Source organism: Lepisma saccharinum, chromosome 24 (genome assembly GCF_977018435.1).
Source record: "Lepisma saccharinum chromosome 24, izLepSacc3.1, whole genome shotgun sequence".
NCBI lineage: Eukaryota > Metazoa > Arthropoda > Insecta > Zygentoma > Lepismatidae > Lepisma > Lepisma saccharinum.
Window position 1 is genome coordinate 59,715,202 of NC_139252.1, and position 18,026 is coordinate 59,733,227.

Below are 18,026 nucleotides of genomic sequence, written 5' to 3' on the forward strand. Positions count from 1 at the left end.
AACTCGTCTTTCATGCAAAAGCCAACAGGCACAGCAAATGTAGGAAAGTCACGTGACTTGTCAGGTGGAATGTTGTTCGTCAGAAAATCGCCTTTTCTCAACCCAGGTCGCAGAACCGACAAGAGCTACACGTTATATCTCCGAAAATGATTCACTAAAAACGATGAACGAAACGCTAAAACAATTCTTGCCTTAATTACTGTATGCGCCGCAGTAGCACAGTCGTTAGGGCGTTTTATTACCATGCAAGAGATCTGGGTTTGATCCTCGGCGGGGGATAATCGGGATTTTGTCCACCTGTTCAAGCTGCTTCGGTGCCCACCCAGTGTCGTATAAAGTCTGTACCTGGAGGAAACTCTGGGGAAGGGGGGGGGTATGGCGGCCAGGGGCGTGGTGCTGATCACATCATTCCCACCTTCGGCCTTATGAAGAAAGCGTGGGGTCCTAACTCCACTAACTCCACACCCCCTATACGCCTTCATGGCTTGGTGCAAAGCACAAAGTAGGACTTTGCTTTTTAATTTACTATACATCCCAATTTTGTCGTAACAAAACTTCCCAATCTCTACGTGGGCTTTCTTCCAAGTTCCGTAGGGATGTGAATAGGCTCCAATATTTCTTGACACAATTCATACATATTATATTTCCTTATAAGAACAACAGCCGATATATATTTTGTGTCTTTTTTTGGCGGGGAGGTATAATCCAAACATGTGAGGTGATCCTTTTCCCACTACTCACTCCATTCTCAGAAATAAATCGCAATTCCAAACACTGAAAATGCAGCACTTTCTACATCTTAGCATGCAAATATCTACATAGTAGCAAAGTAATGTGTGGAAAGAGAAAAATTAACGATTTGTAACGGCACTCTGGAAATCTTTTAGTTTATTTTTTTTTTCAATTTGAACTGACATTCATAACATTCATTAACAATTCCAATATTGACAAAAGTATAGCTTAGGCGTTCTGCTACTTTCAATTCTTCATTATCGTAGTCACCGTAACTCTCTCTCTCTCTCTCTCTCTCTCTCATCCTTCCCGATGGCGCTGTAGTAGAGGAGTCGCCTTGTAATCAAGGAGTCCCCTGTTCGATACCCGTGGAGACACAGTGGTTAGGATCCCACTTTAAACTGTAGATGCAGTCTCGATTAGCCTTTGTGTGCATAAGGTGGACTTAAAATACCAAATGAAAATAAAAATAAAAATCACCGTAACTCTCTACAAAGCCAGAGAATCCATTTTTGAAAGCTGTTGAGGCTTAGATGTAGCATTGCATTCGTATCATTACCCATCATCTTCGTCGTCGCGATTATCGCAAGAGGTAAAAATGCGACACAAAATAACCCAAACAGAAGCTTGGAATCAATCTGAATATTGGTTACGTTGGATACGTGGTAGAATTGTTTTAAATATCACTTCCTGTGATGTAATAGGGTTTTTGATTAAGGACCATTTGTATAATACATATCGTTGATGCGAACAATAAGTAGTTTCACGTTCACCACACTCTTCGGTTGTTTAGAAATCGTAAGGAAGAAGGATCTCTAAATTTCCGCTTTCACATGTCAATGAAACGTTAAAATTTCAGTGTAGGTCACAAAAGAGATTTACATATTGATATGATATCTTTTAAACACCACGAAATCTAATTCCAATAGAATACGATACTACTCCTTACGATCCTGTAAATGTTTACCATTAGTCTGGCGAAAGAAAGTAACTAAGATTTCCGTGTTTCCTTGAGGAAAGATAAGGCGCCTGCTTGTAGCTGGCAAGCACCAACTGCTTCGATCAGTGACCTTCACTGGCAGAGTGACTCACAGCAGGCCTGCGCTCGTTCCAGTGTTCGTATGAAACAGGTATTTTATTTCGTTCGTTCCAATCCACAGTTACATCAAGCTAACATTCTAATATTTTCGTAAAATAAACAAGTTGTATACATTGTGGTTTTCTTGAGTGTTGTTGCTTGCTATTTACACGCGGGAGATGGGGGTGTTGTAAACATTTCTGAATCCAAAGGTCGAGCACGTGGAAAAGTTGTGTAAGCATTGGAGGTTGAAGAAAATGCTGTAATAAATTATATCGAGTAAAAACAGTTTTCATCACACATAGGGCTATCAGATCACTCTTCAGCGCAAAGTAGGACAAATTGTCTCAAAATGTTGGACACGAAGGCATTTGCAGTGAATATGTAATAGGTTACTAGGACATCTTAGCATACCGTATAATGAGAATATGACAAATCTTCAGCTCAAAACTTAATGTTGAAGTGAACGCTTGAGTTTAAAATTCCTCAACTGCTAATTACGAATAATAGCACGGCTGTATTTCATTTCAACTTGTGTATGTAAGACAGAACGTTTTTCGTCGATGTGGGGCCAGGAAGAGAAAACAATCCATGAATTCGGGAAGGAAAAAATTCACAATTTTGTAAGCAAAGTCTGGAAGTTCTTGTTTATTAATATGTAAAAAAACTACTATACACTGGAAAAAACCAGAATTGTGTGCCTTATTTCTCCAATAAGGAGAAAAATTACTTGTTACTTCGAACAAATTACCGACACTTATATCGATAAAACTTTACAAAGTAAGCATTTTTATACATATATCCTGACTTTTTCGGATCTAGAAAATCGTGAAGTAATTTCTGAGCTGGGATTGTAATTGTTTTTCCGAACATCCAGTAGCAACTATGCACACTCTTTGATTTAAGCATACTTCTCCAAGGAACCACGTTATCTTAGACTTCCCTCAGTTTTTCTGTTTCTCCATCTAATTTGAAGTTACGTGATGCTCAAAATACGTATAAGACATTTGAGATTTCTTTCAAATTCCTTCCTTGCGCTACATATAAAATGTAGGACACGTCCGGAAATAAGAATGATTCTTATAAGTCTTTTTATTTTCTTATTTAGCGTCGTTTTTTTCACCTCTTGCTAATCGCGACGACGAGGATGAGTGATATGATGAAATTGATGAAGGGGCACTCACAAAGAACACCCATACGCCCGACGGGATTCGAACCCAGGACATCAGACATCGTAGCGCACTGTGCTAACCACTCTGTCACGGACGGAATTCTTATAGCCCTTGTGACGTTCCTTTCTGGTGTTCGCCACTGGATCACGGATTACTACGTCACGGTAGCTACCCAATCTCCTTGTGCGGCGGAGTTATGAGACTCTCCTTAATGTTATGCTACAATGAGCATTCTCAGGACGAAACGGTTTGAACAAAAAAATAGCTTCTTGCTATTTTACAAATTTAATAACACATTTTGCCTTTAAACAATCACTGCAAAATAACAATAATATTCACAAACGCAATCACATTTGAATTAAGTTGCGGCTTTACCTATAAAACAGTGTTTTTCACTAAATAAACATCATCTCACGCAACTCAACTTACTTTTTCCATTTCACGCACTGTTGTTCTGGCAACCGAATCAATAAAAGATTGGACAGTTCTACACATCTTCACAAACCGGAAATGACTTCCACTTCCGATATTGCGTGTAACAAATATACAGCAAAAATTATAAATTTAAATCAACACAAACAACAGCATTGAAACTAACATATAAATCAAACAGATTTCTGTGAAATTAACAGAAAACAAATAACATATTACATATCACCAAAATAGACAAGGCGTATCAAGTTCTCCTCCCATACAAACAAAGAAAATTGACGTAATGTACATGAAGGAAATTTTCTTTATAGAATAAACTTCTTCGAGCTTACGTCAGAACTCTTCACTCTTCATGCAAACTCGCTCTAAGAAAATTCATATGATCCTACATTTTTTAATCATAAAAACAAATCTTCAAACTATCTGTTCTCTTGCTTTGTGTAGAACTTCTTTTCTTTCTTTAACCATCCTTTCCACATCTTCTAAGAGCTTTTTAACATTAACAGCTTGTTCTTCATCCAACTATACAAGTCCTAAACATTTGTATTTCCAAACGTTTAACTTCTGAAATTGTTCTGGGCTTTAACGTAATTATTGACATTGAAGTGTCACATAAAATTATACATTTGTTCCCTATTGGACCTTTATCATTTTCAACTATGGCTGTCCTTTCCCTTCGACTTCGCCATTCATTCTCAGATTGGTGTCCTGGAACTAAATTATCAACATTGTGAACTTCTAATTCTTCTGGGAATTATACCTAACGTTAGCCCTCTTTCGGTTTAATAATAATCATTACAGGAAATGAAATTCAAGTTGTATCCAAATCGTGTACACAAGGCAAGCATTATCTGAATAATTATATGGCTTTGTAAACTCTTCTTTATCCATTTTCTTCAAAGAATGTGCAGGACTCTCAACGATTACTTTCTATGATGGAATATATTTTTCAACCTTCACAATGCAAACAAAAGATAGATCTTCATATAAATTTGTAACACTTACTTCACATCTTCACGTGCAAGCTTATTTGTTAGAGTGTTTTACAAGCGGTTTCTTTTTGTTTTCTGAACTGTTTTCTTCTTCCTTCTTTTTCTCCATAGATCAAACATTTCTTTCTTCTCTTGCCACTTCAATAATTCTCCTTCCAACTTTTTCCTCTTGGACAACGGAACCGGATAAGGATTGGAGAAAACAGGTTCTTCACTGGTCAAATTTACTTCACAGATAGAATTCCTAGATAATCCTGGTTTGTCGGCGAATATTCTTCTATATTTCAACAATAAATTAAATAGCTGCTCCTTTTCCTCAACTCTCAAAACATCTGAAGCAAAGGCTTTATCCCTTATGTCTGATTCTGTTGCAGTCCACTTATCAGCGTTAGCTTCTTCCTCCGCTTTCGTACACTGTATTAAGGCTGTCTTCTCCCGCGACTCGCCCTTCTCTGAATCTCCAGCGTTAGGAAGTAAATGTTGCTCTACTGTGTGTCCGCCATTGATCAGATACAATTTTTCTGCGCCTGCATCCAGAGTGGCTTTGTATCTTCGAAGGAAAGGATAACAGTAGTGGGTTTTATGCTATGGACGGCGCGAGAAAGTACGAACCCCCCTCAAGCAGTTTTGGCCATACTTAAAACTTGCTCAACATGCCCATATGAGTTTTTTTGCTCAAGTGTGGAGCTCTTATAATTCAAGATTTTTGTAAAAAATGCCCTCGGGAATTTTTCAGAAAGTACGAACCCCTCTCCAGCAGATTTGCTATACTTAAAACTTGGTCAACATGTTTATTTGTTTAAGTGTAGCACCTGCCTAACCCAAGAATTTTATAATTCAGAAAATATCAAACCCCTCCTCAAGCAGATTTACAAAATTGCATCAGTTTGTCTATAAACTTGTATCCATACCCACCTATACATATTTACTTCAGGTTTAAGTTTAATTGGATACTATTCAATTTGCTTATTTAATATTAAAACAATGCAATATGCAGAGCCTACCTCTAGAATTGGTCCGTATTTGCATGTTTCTCCTCTGTGGCAATGTGCGCAATTCCCGAGACGGTAGTATTGATTTTTTTCCTCAGCGCTAGTATTTACAGAAATTCCCGATTATTGCATCAGCCAGTATTGTGAGACTGACTGAGGGGAACAGACGTGTTGATACAGTGCTTCTCATACTTACAGGTTTAAATTCATATTGAACAATATAAAATCAGATATTTGTCCCAGCCTGTTATACATAACAAGGTTATTGCCATTCTATAGATGCATGTTCGTGCAGGCATTTGGGTCAGTGTGAATGATTTTCCACTTGTAAGCTATTGGCTTTACAACCTGTCATAAGATTAATATTAATAATATTAATCCATAGAGATTAGATTTGAATCCCAGGAAATTTTATATAAATACCAAAACCAAAAATATTAAGTGTATACACACATATATACATATACACATACAAATCACAGTGCTGAACCCAACTGATATTTTTTATTCAGTATAAAGTTTTGAATTGAAACCCAGGAAATTGTATATAATAAACAACAGCAAAAATGCCGAATCAAAAATATTGTAATCAGTGCAATAAAAATATATCCAGCTCTAATTGGGCCAAGCATCAAAAAATTTGTAATCCAGACAAATACAAAACTCCCACAAAAATTTGCCCCAAATGCAATAGAAAATATAACATGGAATATTTCACATATAAACATAAAGATACTTGCTCTGCACAGTCATCAACATCTGGTCTGAAAAGAAGGCACGAAGCACCTCTTAATGCCAGAGCAGCAAAACAGCCACGCCATGAACCTATCCGTAGCAGTTTTAACGGCCAATTAAGGGATCACCGGTTTGTATCAGAGCCAAGATGTGGCATTGAGAATTTCTTGAACAGTATAAATTCTGATCTCCAGGCAATTCTTAATGCACAAAATGGCTCTTATAAGCTCTCCATCAAATTGTTTGTACAATATAAGAAGCCAAACGGCACAAAATTTACACAGCCCCACATAACAGAAACTGTACCTGTATATTCAAATGCAAATTCAGATACAATAATAAGCAGCTTGATAAATCAACTGAACATTAAACACTCTGAATTTGCGGCAAAAGAATCAGGATGGAGCCTATGCGGTTCATCACACAAGTTATATGTTAATATTTCTGAATTCAGCCCATTACAAGGATCTACTTATGTGCCATTGCCTGCTAATATCAAAAACAAAAGAGCCGTGGTCAATATAAAAAATGCCGACCAGAAATGCTTTTTGTGGTGTATATTAGCTGCTTTGTATCCAGTTTCAAGGGATCCTCAGAGAATAACTTATTACAAACAACATGAACATCTTTTTGACGATGTAATGGAGGGTTTGGAATATCCAATGTCAGTTCAGAATATTGATAAATTTGAAAAAAAGGCCAGGCATATCAATGGCAAACAATTATCTATTAATGTATTTATTTGTTCCACTGGCAATTGCCCGATAGCACCTCTCAGAATTAGTACAATTGATGATGAATCTGCTATTCCAATTGATCTGCTCTTAATTGAAGGAGATGATACATACCATTACACTCTGATACATAATCTTGAAGCTTTAGTGAGAACAAAACTAGACAAATCTAATAGAATATTCAAGTTGTGCAGAAGATGTTTGACTGTATTTGATGGTCAAAAAATGGTAAATAGGATTCCTGAAAAAAATGCAGAAATTGCAAAAAACAAGTTAATTGAGCATCTGAAATACTGTGGCAACCATAAACCTGTTCATATGGTGATGCCCAATCCAAGTGAAAATTGCAAATTCAAAAAGTTTGAAGCCTTGTTGGAACACCCAGCATATATTGTCTGTGATTTCGAATCGAACCTCAAACCTATTGCATTCTGTAGCCCAGATCCAGAAGAATCTGCAATTACACCATACCAGCAACATGAACCTTCCAGCTTTTGTTGTGTGGTTGTACAGGATGGTGTAGCTAGTAAAGAATATTCATACATGGGACCAAATGCCATCAAAGAATTTGCACATAGAATAGAAAATGTGTGCCCTGACATAGCATCTAACATCTTATTAAAATCAAAGCCTATGTTGCCTTTAACAGAGGAACAGATTGAAGATTTCAACAATGCAGAAAAATGCCCGGTATGTGATTCTGAATTTTCAGATACAAATATTAAGGTTCATCACCATTCTCATACAGATGGTCGATATAAACAGGCCCTGTGTAATAGCTGTAATATTAAGATCAAGAGACCAAGATTTATCCCCATATTTTGCCATGGAGCATCCAATTATGATTTCCATCATCTGATCAGGTACGAGGGGTTTGAGAAGCAGAATTTAAATATTTTAGCTGAAAATGATGAGAAATATATATCTATTAGCAAGATAATTAAAGTTGATGGTGTTCCTATTCAATTAAGATTTCTTGATTCTTACAGATTTTTACCTGCTAGCCTGGCTACACTGGCCTCTCAATTATCTGATGATCAATTCAAAATCACACGTGCCTCGTTTCCAAATCAGGACCTGAAATTAATTAGGCGGAAGGGTGTATATCCATATGACTATGTCACAGATTTTTCTAAATTTGATGAGTGTTCCCTGCCACCACAAGAAGCATTTTACAGCAAAATCAGAGGATCTGGAATCACTGATGAAGATTATCACCATGCCAAATTGATGTGGAAGAGTTTAAAATGCAAGACATTTCGTGATTATCACATGGCTTATTTGAAACTTGATGTGACCATCTCAGCTGATGTAATACAGACATTCAGAAAATCTTCCATGCAAAATTATGGACTGGACCCAGTGTATTTTTACAGTGCCCCGGGCCTAGCATGGGCTGCAACGTTTTTCAATACCAAAAAGCAATTGGATCTGATCCAAGATCAAGATATGTATCTGTTTATGGAGAAATGTATAAGAGGAGGGATGGTGCAATGTTCCCAGAGATATGCCAGAGCAAATAACAAGTATATGCCTGATTATGATCCAGCACGGCCATCAAATTATATACTTTATGTGGATGCAAACAACCTCTATGGTCATGCTATGATGGATAAATTGCCATATGCAGGGCTTGAGTGGGTTGAAGATTTCAATATTGAAGATCTTCAGGATTTTGATGACAGTAACCATGGCCTCTTCTTAGAGGTTGATCTGACAATTCCTGATGATTTGCACAATAAATTTTCTGATCTGCCCCCAATTCCCGAGGTTCAGTGCTCACCTGGCTCTAAACAGAAGAAACTCATGATGACTCTAGAGCCGAAACAGGGATATGTCACATATTACAAAAACCTCCAGTTCCTGATGAAACATGGTGTCCAAGTGACCAAAGTTGGCAAAGTCTTAAGGTTCAGGCACTCAGAATGGTTGAAACCATATATTGACACAAACACGGAGCTTCGAACATCTGCAAAGAGCCAATTTGATAAGGGCTTGTTTAAATTGATGGTTAATTCAGTGTATGGCAAAACTATTGAAAATGTCAGAAAACATACCGATGTTAAAATAATTACTGACCCCAGCCTGAGCAAAAAATTGGTTGCAAAGCCCAACTTCAATTACAGAAGAATTTATGATGAGTACATGGCACTTTTCAACATGATGAAAACAAAGATCAAATTTGATAAACCTATTTATGTAGGGGCTGTGATATTGGAATTGTCCAAATTACATATGTTAATATTGTATTATGATGTGCTGAAACCTTTTTATGGTGATCGTGTAAAATTATTGTACATGGACACGGATAGTTTTATTCTTGATATTCAAACAGAAGATGTTTATCAAGATATGGCACAGCCTGAATTGTTTCCATACTTTGATACCAGTGAACATACAATAATTCAACCCCACAACAAAAAAGTGCCTGGCAAGTTAAAAGATGAGACACTTGGTGATGTTATTGTGGCATTTGCTGGGTTAAGAGCCAAGATGTACAGTTTTGAAACATGTAGTGGTGCTGTTGCCAAAAAGGCCAAGGGCATTGGCAGAGTAACTGTTGAAAAAGAGCTTGTATTTGAAGATTACAAAAATTGCATCAAATCACAGAGTTCAATCAGAACATCAGAAAATAGAATTCAGAGTGAGAATCACTTGTTGACTAGCAATATTGTAACAAAAGTGGCTCTGGACCCACATGATGATAAGAGATGCATTTTGTCATGTGGCACACATACTTTACCTTGGGGGCATTGTGATTTGAAAAGTGGGAAACAATGCCCAATTACAGAGCATGATTTGAAATAAATAAACATGCCTATGAACTTATTTGGGTTCAAAAAACAAGCTATTATGGACCTGCCCACACCACAACCCTCTTCTGATTTACAATCTGTAATGTCTAAACTGAGTGGCTTGTTAATTATTCATCTGAACAGCATACTTACAGATCTTGATGATGAAACAGGCAAAACATTGTACATATTTAACAATAATTTAAATCATTACCAATTACCTGTAGGTGGGCAATTGCAATTTATTACAACCCCTGAGGGTGATGTCAAGATTTCAGTAGGGAAAAATATTTATAGAATTAAGCACTCAAACATGGTTTCTGGCACTGTTTATACTGTTTCTGCTGGTGACTGCTTATATATTGAGGTCCCTGGATCCTATGACAAGCTTATACCTTTTTTTATAGAATTAAGAATCAGATACTCTATAATAAATAACCACTAAAAGAAAATGCCTAATGATATATTTGGCCATACAAGGCATGAAGATCACAGTGATGAGATTCTGATGCTTGATGTCAGAGTCAAGAAATTAAGAAGTGATTTACAAGCTTTACAAACCACACTCAATGCCAGTCTTCAATTAGAAATTACAAATTTACAATCACAATGCATGGACCCTCTTCTTAAAATTGATTCTGAACTCAAAGTGCTGCTTCAGAAATATACTGACCTGGCAACATTAGATAATTTTCAAAGTTTAGAAGAAGCTGTAGCAGCTCTTCAAGCCAAATTTAAGACCCAGGCTACCAACTCCGAGCAATTGAAACAGCAATTGGAAGAGCAGATAAATAATGTCCAGACACAGCTCCAAACAATTGTCAAAAGCATAAAATCACAAGAAGATTTTGATCTAGTGATTTCCACTCTAAAAGAACAGATTCAGTCACTCCAGATACCTAACCTGGATCCTCTGCACAATGCCATAGCCGAGGTTAAAGAAAAAATTGAGACACTTGAAAATTTTATGAACAATTTGCCATCATCTGATGCTTTGAATGCAATAACTCGGAGTGTTGCAAATATTAAGCTGCAACTTGAAACATATGAAGATTTTGGAAAAATTCAAAGTACCATAACCCATCTTGAAGGTACAATAGCAGCAGTGCAAAGTGATTTGGCAAATGTACAAGAAACTCGCCTGCCCGGGATTGTAGATACTCTTGTTAGTGTCCAGCAACAAATCACAAAGCTTGAAAACCTCAACACTGAATCTGAACTATCTCATTTTCATCACTTGATCGATGATATCCAAACAAAGCTTGAAATTTTACAACAATCCACACCCTCTCAGGCAGATATAGCCCTGCTCCAAAATGCTATGCAAAATGTGGCTGATGCTTCTGAATTAAACAATGTGAAATTGGCACTTGAATCTTTGCAGAATACAGTATCAAATCTCCCTACATCACAGGAACTTAAGAATATTAAGAGGGCAGTGAATAGGATATTGAAATCAGAAGATATCAAGAATATCCAAGCAGAGATCAAACAACTCACTCAGACAGTGGCCACTCTACCAACCAATCAACATATTAATGAACTGCATGCCCTGTTTGAGGATATCAGAAGACAGGTCCATGATCTTACTGCTCAAAATTCAAAATTGGCAGTTGTTGAAAATTTGCAACAAATTGTAGCTAATATCAAGCAACAGCTAGGAACCATGGAATCCAATCAAGCAAATGCTCTGTCTGTTTTTGCCACCCAGCTTCAAGAGATTGTGCAACAATACAAGAAACTTGTTGTGGACATAAAGATCAAGCCAGGCCACGATGATGTTGTTAGGACCATCAATGAGCACCTTGAATCTGTAACAAGCAGATTGCTTACAGCAGAAAAGGAAATAACAGGCATAATCGAGAATCCAAAACATACAGTAATTCTTGAATTGTACAGTATCCCCAACAAAGAATATGATTCTCCATTTACACCAGGTGGCAAAATATATATGCTGTCCCCTGCACAATTTTATTACCAGTTTTTTGTTGGGGGCACACTGAGACCAATCAAGATCAAATATTGGCATCAGCCACAGGCACACCACTACCCTACCTTATCAATAACAAATGCTGATAACAAAGTAAAAATCACCAGTGTAGAGTTAGAGGATTTTACAGATCCCAATACATTAGAAACAGCCTATACTGAAGATGATGGCTCTCTGGAATTTAAAATACAAATAGGGGACAAATTATATTTAGAAAATCCTGTAGTCTCAGCTGCTGAACACCCCATAGTTGCAATATTCTTGTTTACATATTATGTCTAGACAAATTATTGTTGATGAATTACACAGACAAGCCAGACATAATTTTAAGAGGCTCCCAGTAGTCACAAAGGGCATAGATGATTTATGGCAGAGCGACTTGATTGAGTTGTCAAGTGGACAGTTGAAAAACTTAGACAAAATCAACAAGGGCTACAAGTATCTACTCACTGTCATAGACACATTTTCAAAATTTGCCTGGGCTGTGCCACTCAAATCCAAGACTGGAAAATGTGTTACAGAAGCCCTCAGGACAATCATCAATCATTCAGGAAGATCCCCGCGCTATTTGCAAACAGATAATGGCAAAGAATTTTATAATTCAGTGTTCCAACAATTTATTAAAAGCCAGGCAATAAAACATTATTCGAGTTACAGTGATCTCAAGGCCTCAATTGTAGAGAGATTCAACAGAACCTTAAAAAATCTTATGTATAAACAATTTACCCTCCAAGGTAATTATAAATGGCTTACAATCCTTCCAGAACTTCTACATAAATATAACAACTCGGTCCATTCCACAATCAACATGAAACCCTCTGAAGTAACTTCATCTGATGAGCAAAAATTGATCAGGACTGTTTATTATCCTAGATACCAGCCAACAACAAGAAGGGCCAAATTCAGGGTGGGTGATCAAGTAAGAATCAGCAAATATAAGCACTTATTCAAAAGAGGCTTTACAAGAAACTGGAGCACCGAATTATTTACAGTGGTTCAAGTTAAACCCGGGACCCTTAACACATATATAATAAAAGACCACCGAGGAGAAATTGTCAAAGGCAGATTCTATGAACAAGAACTCAGCAAAACTAAACAGCCTGACACATATCTCATAGAGAAAATCATCCGCAAAAAAGGCAACAAGTTATTTGTCAAATGGCTGGGTCATCCGGAAAACAGCTGGATCGATGCAGACAAAATAATAATATGAGCACCTGGGATGTTATAAAAAGGTTGCCAGAACCTGAACAGCAGAATAAGAGAAATGGCAAGTTGCTGCCTGATAATATTAGGTGTCTTATTGTTGGGCCATCTGCTTGTGGTAAAACTACACTAATGGTTGATAATTTTTTATTAGCACCCAACTGGTTAGACTGGAAAAACAGGCACTTGTATGTCTTCTCTAAGAGCTTGGAACAATTAAAATATCAGCAGCTGATGAAGCTATATGATGGATTGGATATTGCCACTTTTGTACCAGATGTTAAGCCACTTCACGACTGTCTCGATAATTCTGTTGTTGTGTTTGATGACGTTATACTGGATAATCAAAACAAGGTTAGGAATTTCTTTACACAGGGGCGACACAAAAACATTGATTGCTTCTACCTGGCACAGACTTTTTCTAAAATACCGAAGCAGCTGATCCGAGACAACAGCAATTTTATATGTGTGTTTCATCAAGATCATACCAACCTCAAACACATACATGATGAATATGTAGGTGGGGACTTGAGCTACAATGATTTTTCCAAGTTTTGCAGCAAGTGCTGGAACCAGGACAGTTATGGGTTTGTCACAATTGATATGACAAGAACACCCAGTAGCGGCAAATACAGAAATAAAATCAACGATTTTCTAGACGTTGAAACATATATAAATAACCATGAAACGACCAGTCATTGATGATCTTAAGTTAAGAGATTATCTTGTAAAAAGATTCAAGGGATGGAAATCAGAGAACCGGGGAATTTATGAAAAACACAAGCAAACAGAACAACCTGTCATTGATGCTATTAATAATTTAGGTAAGAATATCAAAACTGTTACAGAGCAAAATCAAGATTTGATCACAGAGCTTGTACCTGTAGCTGCTAGGAACATATTAGATTATCCATTCACCCCACTTTCCAGTATTCATACACCTAGTCCTATTGCTCCTAGAAGAATTGAGGCTAGTCAGGATCCTATTGAATTGGGTGTTCTTGCTCAAAAATATTTAACCACACCTAAAGACAACAAAGATGAGGTGTTTGGCTTATATGCTGACACAGAGCTTGACGGGAGCATCATTCATAGAATTGGCAATTTTAGAGTAACATTTATGGGGGATGATATAATTGTTTATTCAGAATCTCGTCTCGGAGAAAAAGGTGCTTTTGTTAAGTACACCGGCACACCTGGATTGTGGGAACTGATAACTAGGAAAAGGCCTGGCAGCTATACAGATCAAGATTATGAGGATTACAAAGAAATATTAATAAAATCAGATGCTCTATATCAGAACAATGATCCCACACAAAAAAGAGTCAAGTCTAGCAGTGGGGCAAAATACAATAATTTAATCAAGCCCATATGGTCACAGATCAAGACAGGCAGTGGAATCAAACAATACAACACCCTGCCTAAAGAATTTGTGTGGGTTGATGATGTCAGGAAACTTGTAGATAGGTTGCTGGTGATAGCTGGGGAGGAAAATGCTGGCAACCACAATTTTTACAATGAAAAGGTTGGAATTATGGACATGATAAGCACAAAATTGTCTAATTTTATAGTGAATGACACTAAGGGCATTGGATATCTCATAAAAATTATTAATACTCTACCACCTAAATTTTGGAATGTTTCTGAGGGTCGGGGGCTTGTTAATGACATTATAAACAAGCTGCCATTTGAACTACACATTCCAGGCTATCAGTATTGTGGTCCAGGTACAAAACTGCAGCATAGATTAAACAGAGGGGATCCTGGTGTAAATCCCCTAGATGCTGCTTGTAGAGACCATGACATAGCATACAACACACATTCTGATCTTGACAAGAGACATGTTGCAGACAAAAAATTAGAAGAGGCTGCATTTGGTAGATTTGTAAGCAAAGATGCATCTTTGAGTGAAAAAATAGCAGCATTGGGGACCACCATAGCTATGAGCACCAAACAAAAACTGGGGTGGGGGCTGTGAATATGTATATAATAAACCTACAATGAAGGCCAAGGGTGTTATGTATCAAATACCTTATGCAGGTCTTAAATCTCTTAAAACTATTGACAGTCTTTTGACCAAAAAGCAGCGGAAGAAAAAAAATTCTTGTCTTGCAAAGGGACATGGTATGAAATTGTTGCTTAGTACCCCCCAATTAAAAAAATTACAGCAATCAAGAAAAAAATTGCATACAGGTGGCTTCATATTTACCATCCCCGCCATCTTAGCTGCTCTCGGGGCTGTTGGGAGCTTGGCTGGGGGATCAGCTGCCATAGCAAAAACAGTAATAGATGCGAAGAAAAATAGGGCAGAATTAGATGAGCAGAGGCGCCATAACCTGGCCATGGAGAAAAAAGGCAAAGGTGTTAAGAGAGCCATGAGTAAGTTTAAAAAAAACAAGAGCCGCTTACAAACCAAGATATTGAAGCTTTAATCAAGCCACTGGGCATCAAACATTTTAGGGGTGTGTACATGTCTGATTCTTTGCCGGAACAACCACTCAACAAAGAGTGTGGCATTGTTAATTTGGATGAGTACAAAAATCAGGGCACTCACTGGATCTGTTATCTTAAATATTTAAACAATGAGGCATTTGTGTTTGATTCATTTGGAGGTGTTCCACCTGAAAATTTAGTAAAATATTTAAAATCAGCTAATCTTTATTACAATAATGCCCGTGTTCAAAACTTCAAAGATGTTAATTGTGGACATTTGTGTTTATCTGTTCTTAGATATATGTCTCAAATAAATAAACCATCAATTGAAAATTTTCAAAAGGCCTTGTGGTATCTGAAACATCATGGGGGTATTCCATCTCACCAGCCAAAATTCAATATTGAAACTCAAATTGCATGATGACATAGTGTATCCCAAAACAATAGCTCTCAGAGCATTTTATGGCATGTACCTGATCCCAAATATTACTCACCACAACAACAAAATTGCAGTTGGGGATCAAAATATTGTCATCACTCCAGGGCAATATAATCTGTCCACTCTAAATGCTCAATTACCCAGAGGTGTAGTGTTAAGTCAAAATTCTGTCACTCACAGAGTAGAAATTGTATCTGCTACAGAGACAGTGCATCTGGGTACTATAGGAGAGCTGTTAGGCTTTGAGAACAACACAAAACTTGAACCAGCCATCAAACACACTGCTATGAATATACCCAAATTCTTAGCCATAGAGACTCTGAATATTCACTGTAATGTGGCCGAGGGTATGATCACCAAATCAAATGGCATAGGCACTCACAAACAAACCGGCATCATTGCAACATTTAAACCTAATTCTGAATTCATGGAGCCCATCATCTACAATCCATCCCCAACATTATATTTTCCTGTATGCCATAATAGAATAGATTACATTGAATTGATGGTCACTAATGAAAAAGAAGAATTAGTTGATTTTGCTGGAGCCACAACAACTGCAATCATAGAGATTAATATTTAAATAAAAATACATACAATGGAAAATATTGAGAGTTATGAGCTACAATCATTCCCTCCAAACAGGAGGACATTTGCAAATTTAAATCAACCCAACACAGAGGTTGAGGTTGATCTTGATGTAGGGGACGGCTTTATACACCCCCACAGAGCAGATCTATACATCAAATTTGATGTTGTAAAGCTGGATGGAACAGATTATCCGGCAAATTCTAATATAAGACTTGTAGACAATTTTGTACCGCATCTGTTCTCTGAAATTGAGATCAGAAAGCATGGGATTGTTATAAACAGAATAGATTATCCCGGCATTACCTCCACAGCTTTGGCCACTCTAAAATTATCCAAAACCGAGGCTCCATACTACAAAATAGGGGGATTTGAAGCTGGTGATAAGATATTATCTAAAAATCACACAGTGCTATTTCCCATGCGCCTGTTGCCAGGATTCTTCTCGGATTACAAAGAAATTATGTGGAAGGGCGGTTTAAGAATTACATTTAGAAGAGCTGCAAATGATAATAATGCTTTGATGAGGTACAGTACATTAAATTCTACAGGGGAAGCTATGCCTAATACCTTACCAGATGCAGGCAAATGCATTATTCAGACTATGGAGCTAAGAATTCCAGTTGTTGAATATGAAGCCAGTTACGCTCTTAAATACAAAGCAGATATCCTAAAAAATCCCCAGATTCCTCTGCAATTTTACACATATCAAGCTGTACAGAAGCCCGCCACTGGTACTTATTATGAATTTGATGCAACAAATTCATTCTCCAGTATTCAATTTGACATGCCCGATTTTGTAGTGGTACTGTTTCAGACTGGGAGACACAATAATCAGGAAAAAAATTCAAGTAGATTTGATAACTGCAACATCAAGAACATATATCTTAAAAATGGCAGAAATGAGGTTTTTCCTAGAGAAAATTATAATTTAGACATTTCCAAGGATGATTTTCTCAAATTATATGAAGCTTTTTCTTCCTTCAAGCGCGTCACTACTGGCAATACTGACCTGTACTACACACCAGATGAATTCAAGGAACGGAGACCCATGTTTGTCATCAACACTTCAAAAAGAAAACAAGTTGTGGTTAATGACAGAACAAACATTAAAATTATCTGTGAATTCCACGAGGCTTTACCAGATAACACCATATGCAGTGTCATTCTCATAGGCGAAAAATCATATATTTATGATGTAAGAAATGAGCGGGTCACAGAGCAGTTCTAGAATCACGATTCAGGGCTTCCCCCCATGGCGCAGTTGTAGCGTCATTGCCTTGTAATCAAGGGGTCCCGGGTTCGATACCCGGTGGAGGCACAAGTAGTTCGGATCCCACTTTAAAACTGTAGGGCCAGTCCCGATTAGCCTTACTGTGCATAAAATGGACTTAAAACAGCAACTCGAACTAGAGACACGATTCAAACACAGAAACTCTTTGGATATAAAACAATACTTTACCGTCAGGAAATATATTACTTACCCATTTTATACCACCTCTGCTCGTAGCAGATACCTACCTAAAATACTGCCAAAAGCTGAAATACAGAAATATTGCAATAATTATTCTGTAAAGTTACAGACTTGTATACAACAAGACCAAGCCTAAATGCAATTCAGTTTGCAATGACAATATCCAGGAATTTCCTCAATATGATGGATGGTCCCTGAAAAGGGGCATAGTATAGATAAGAATTTCTCTTTGAG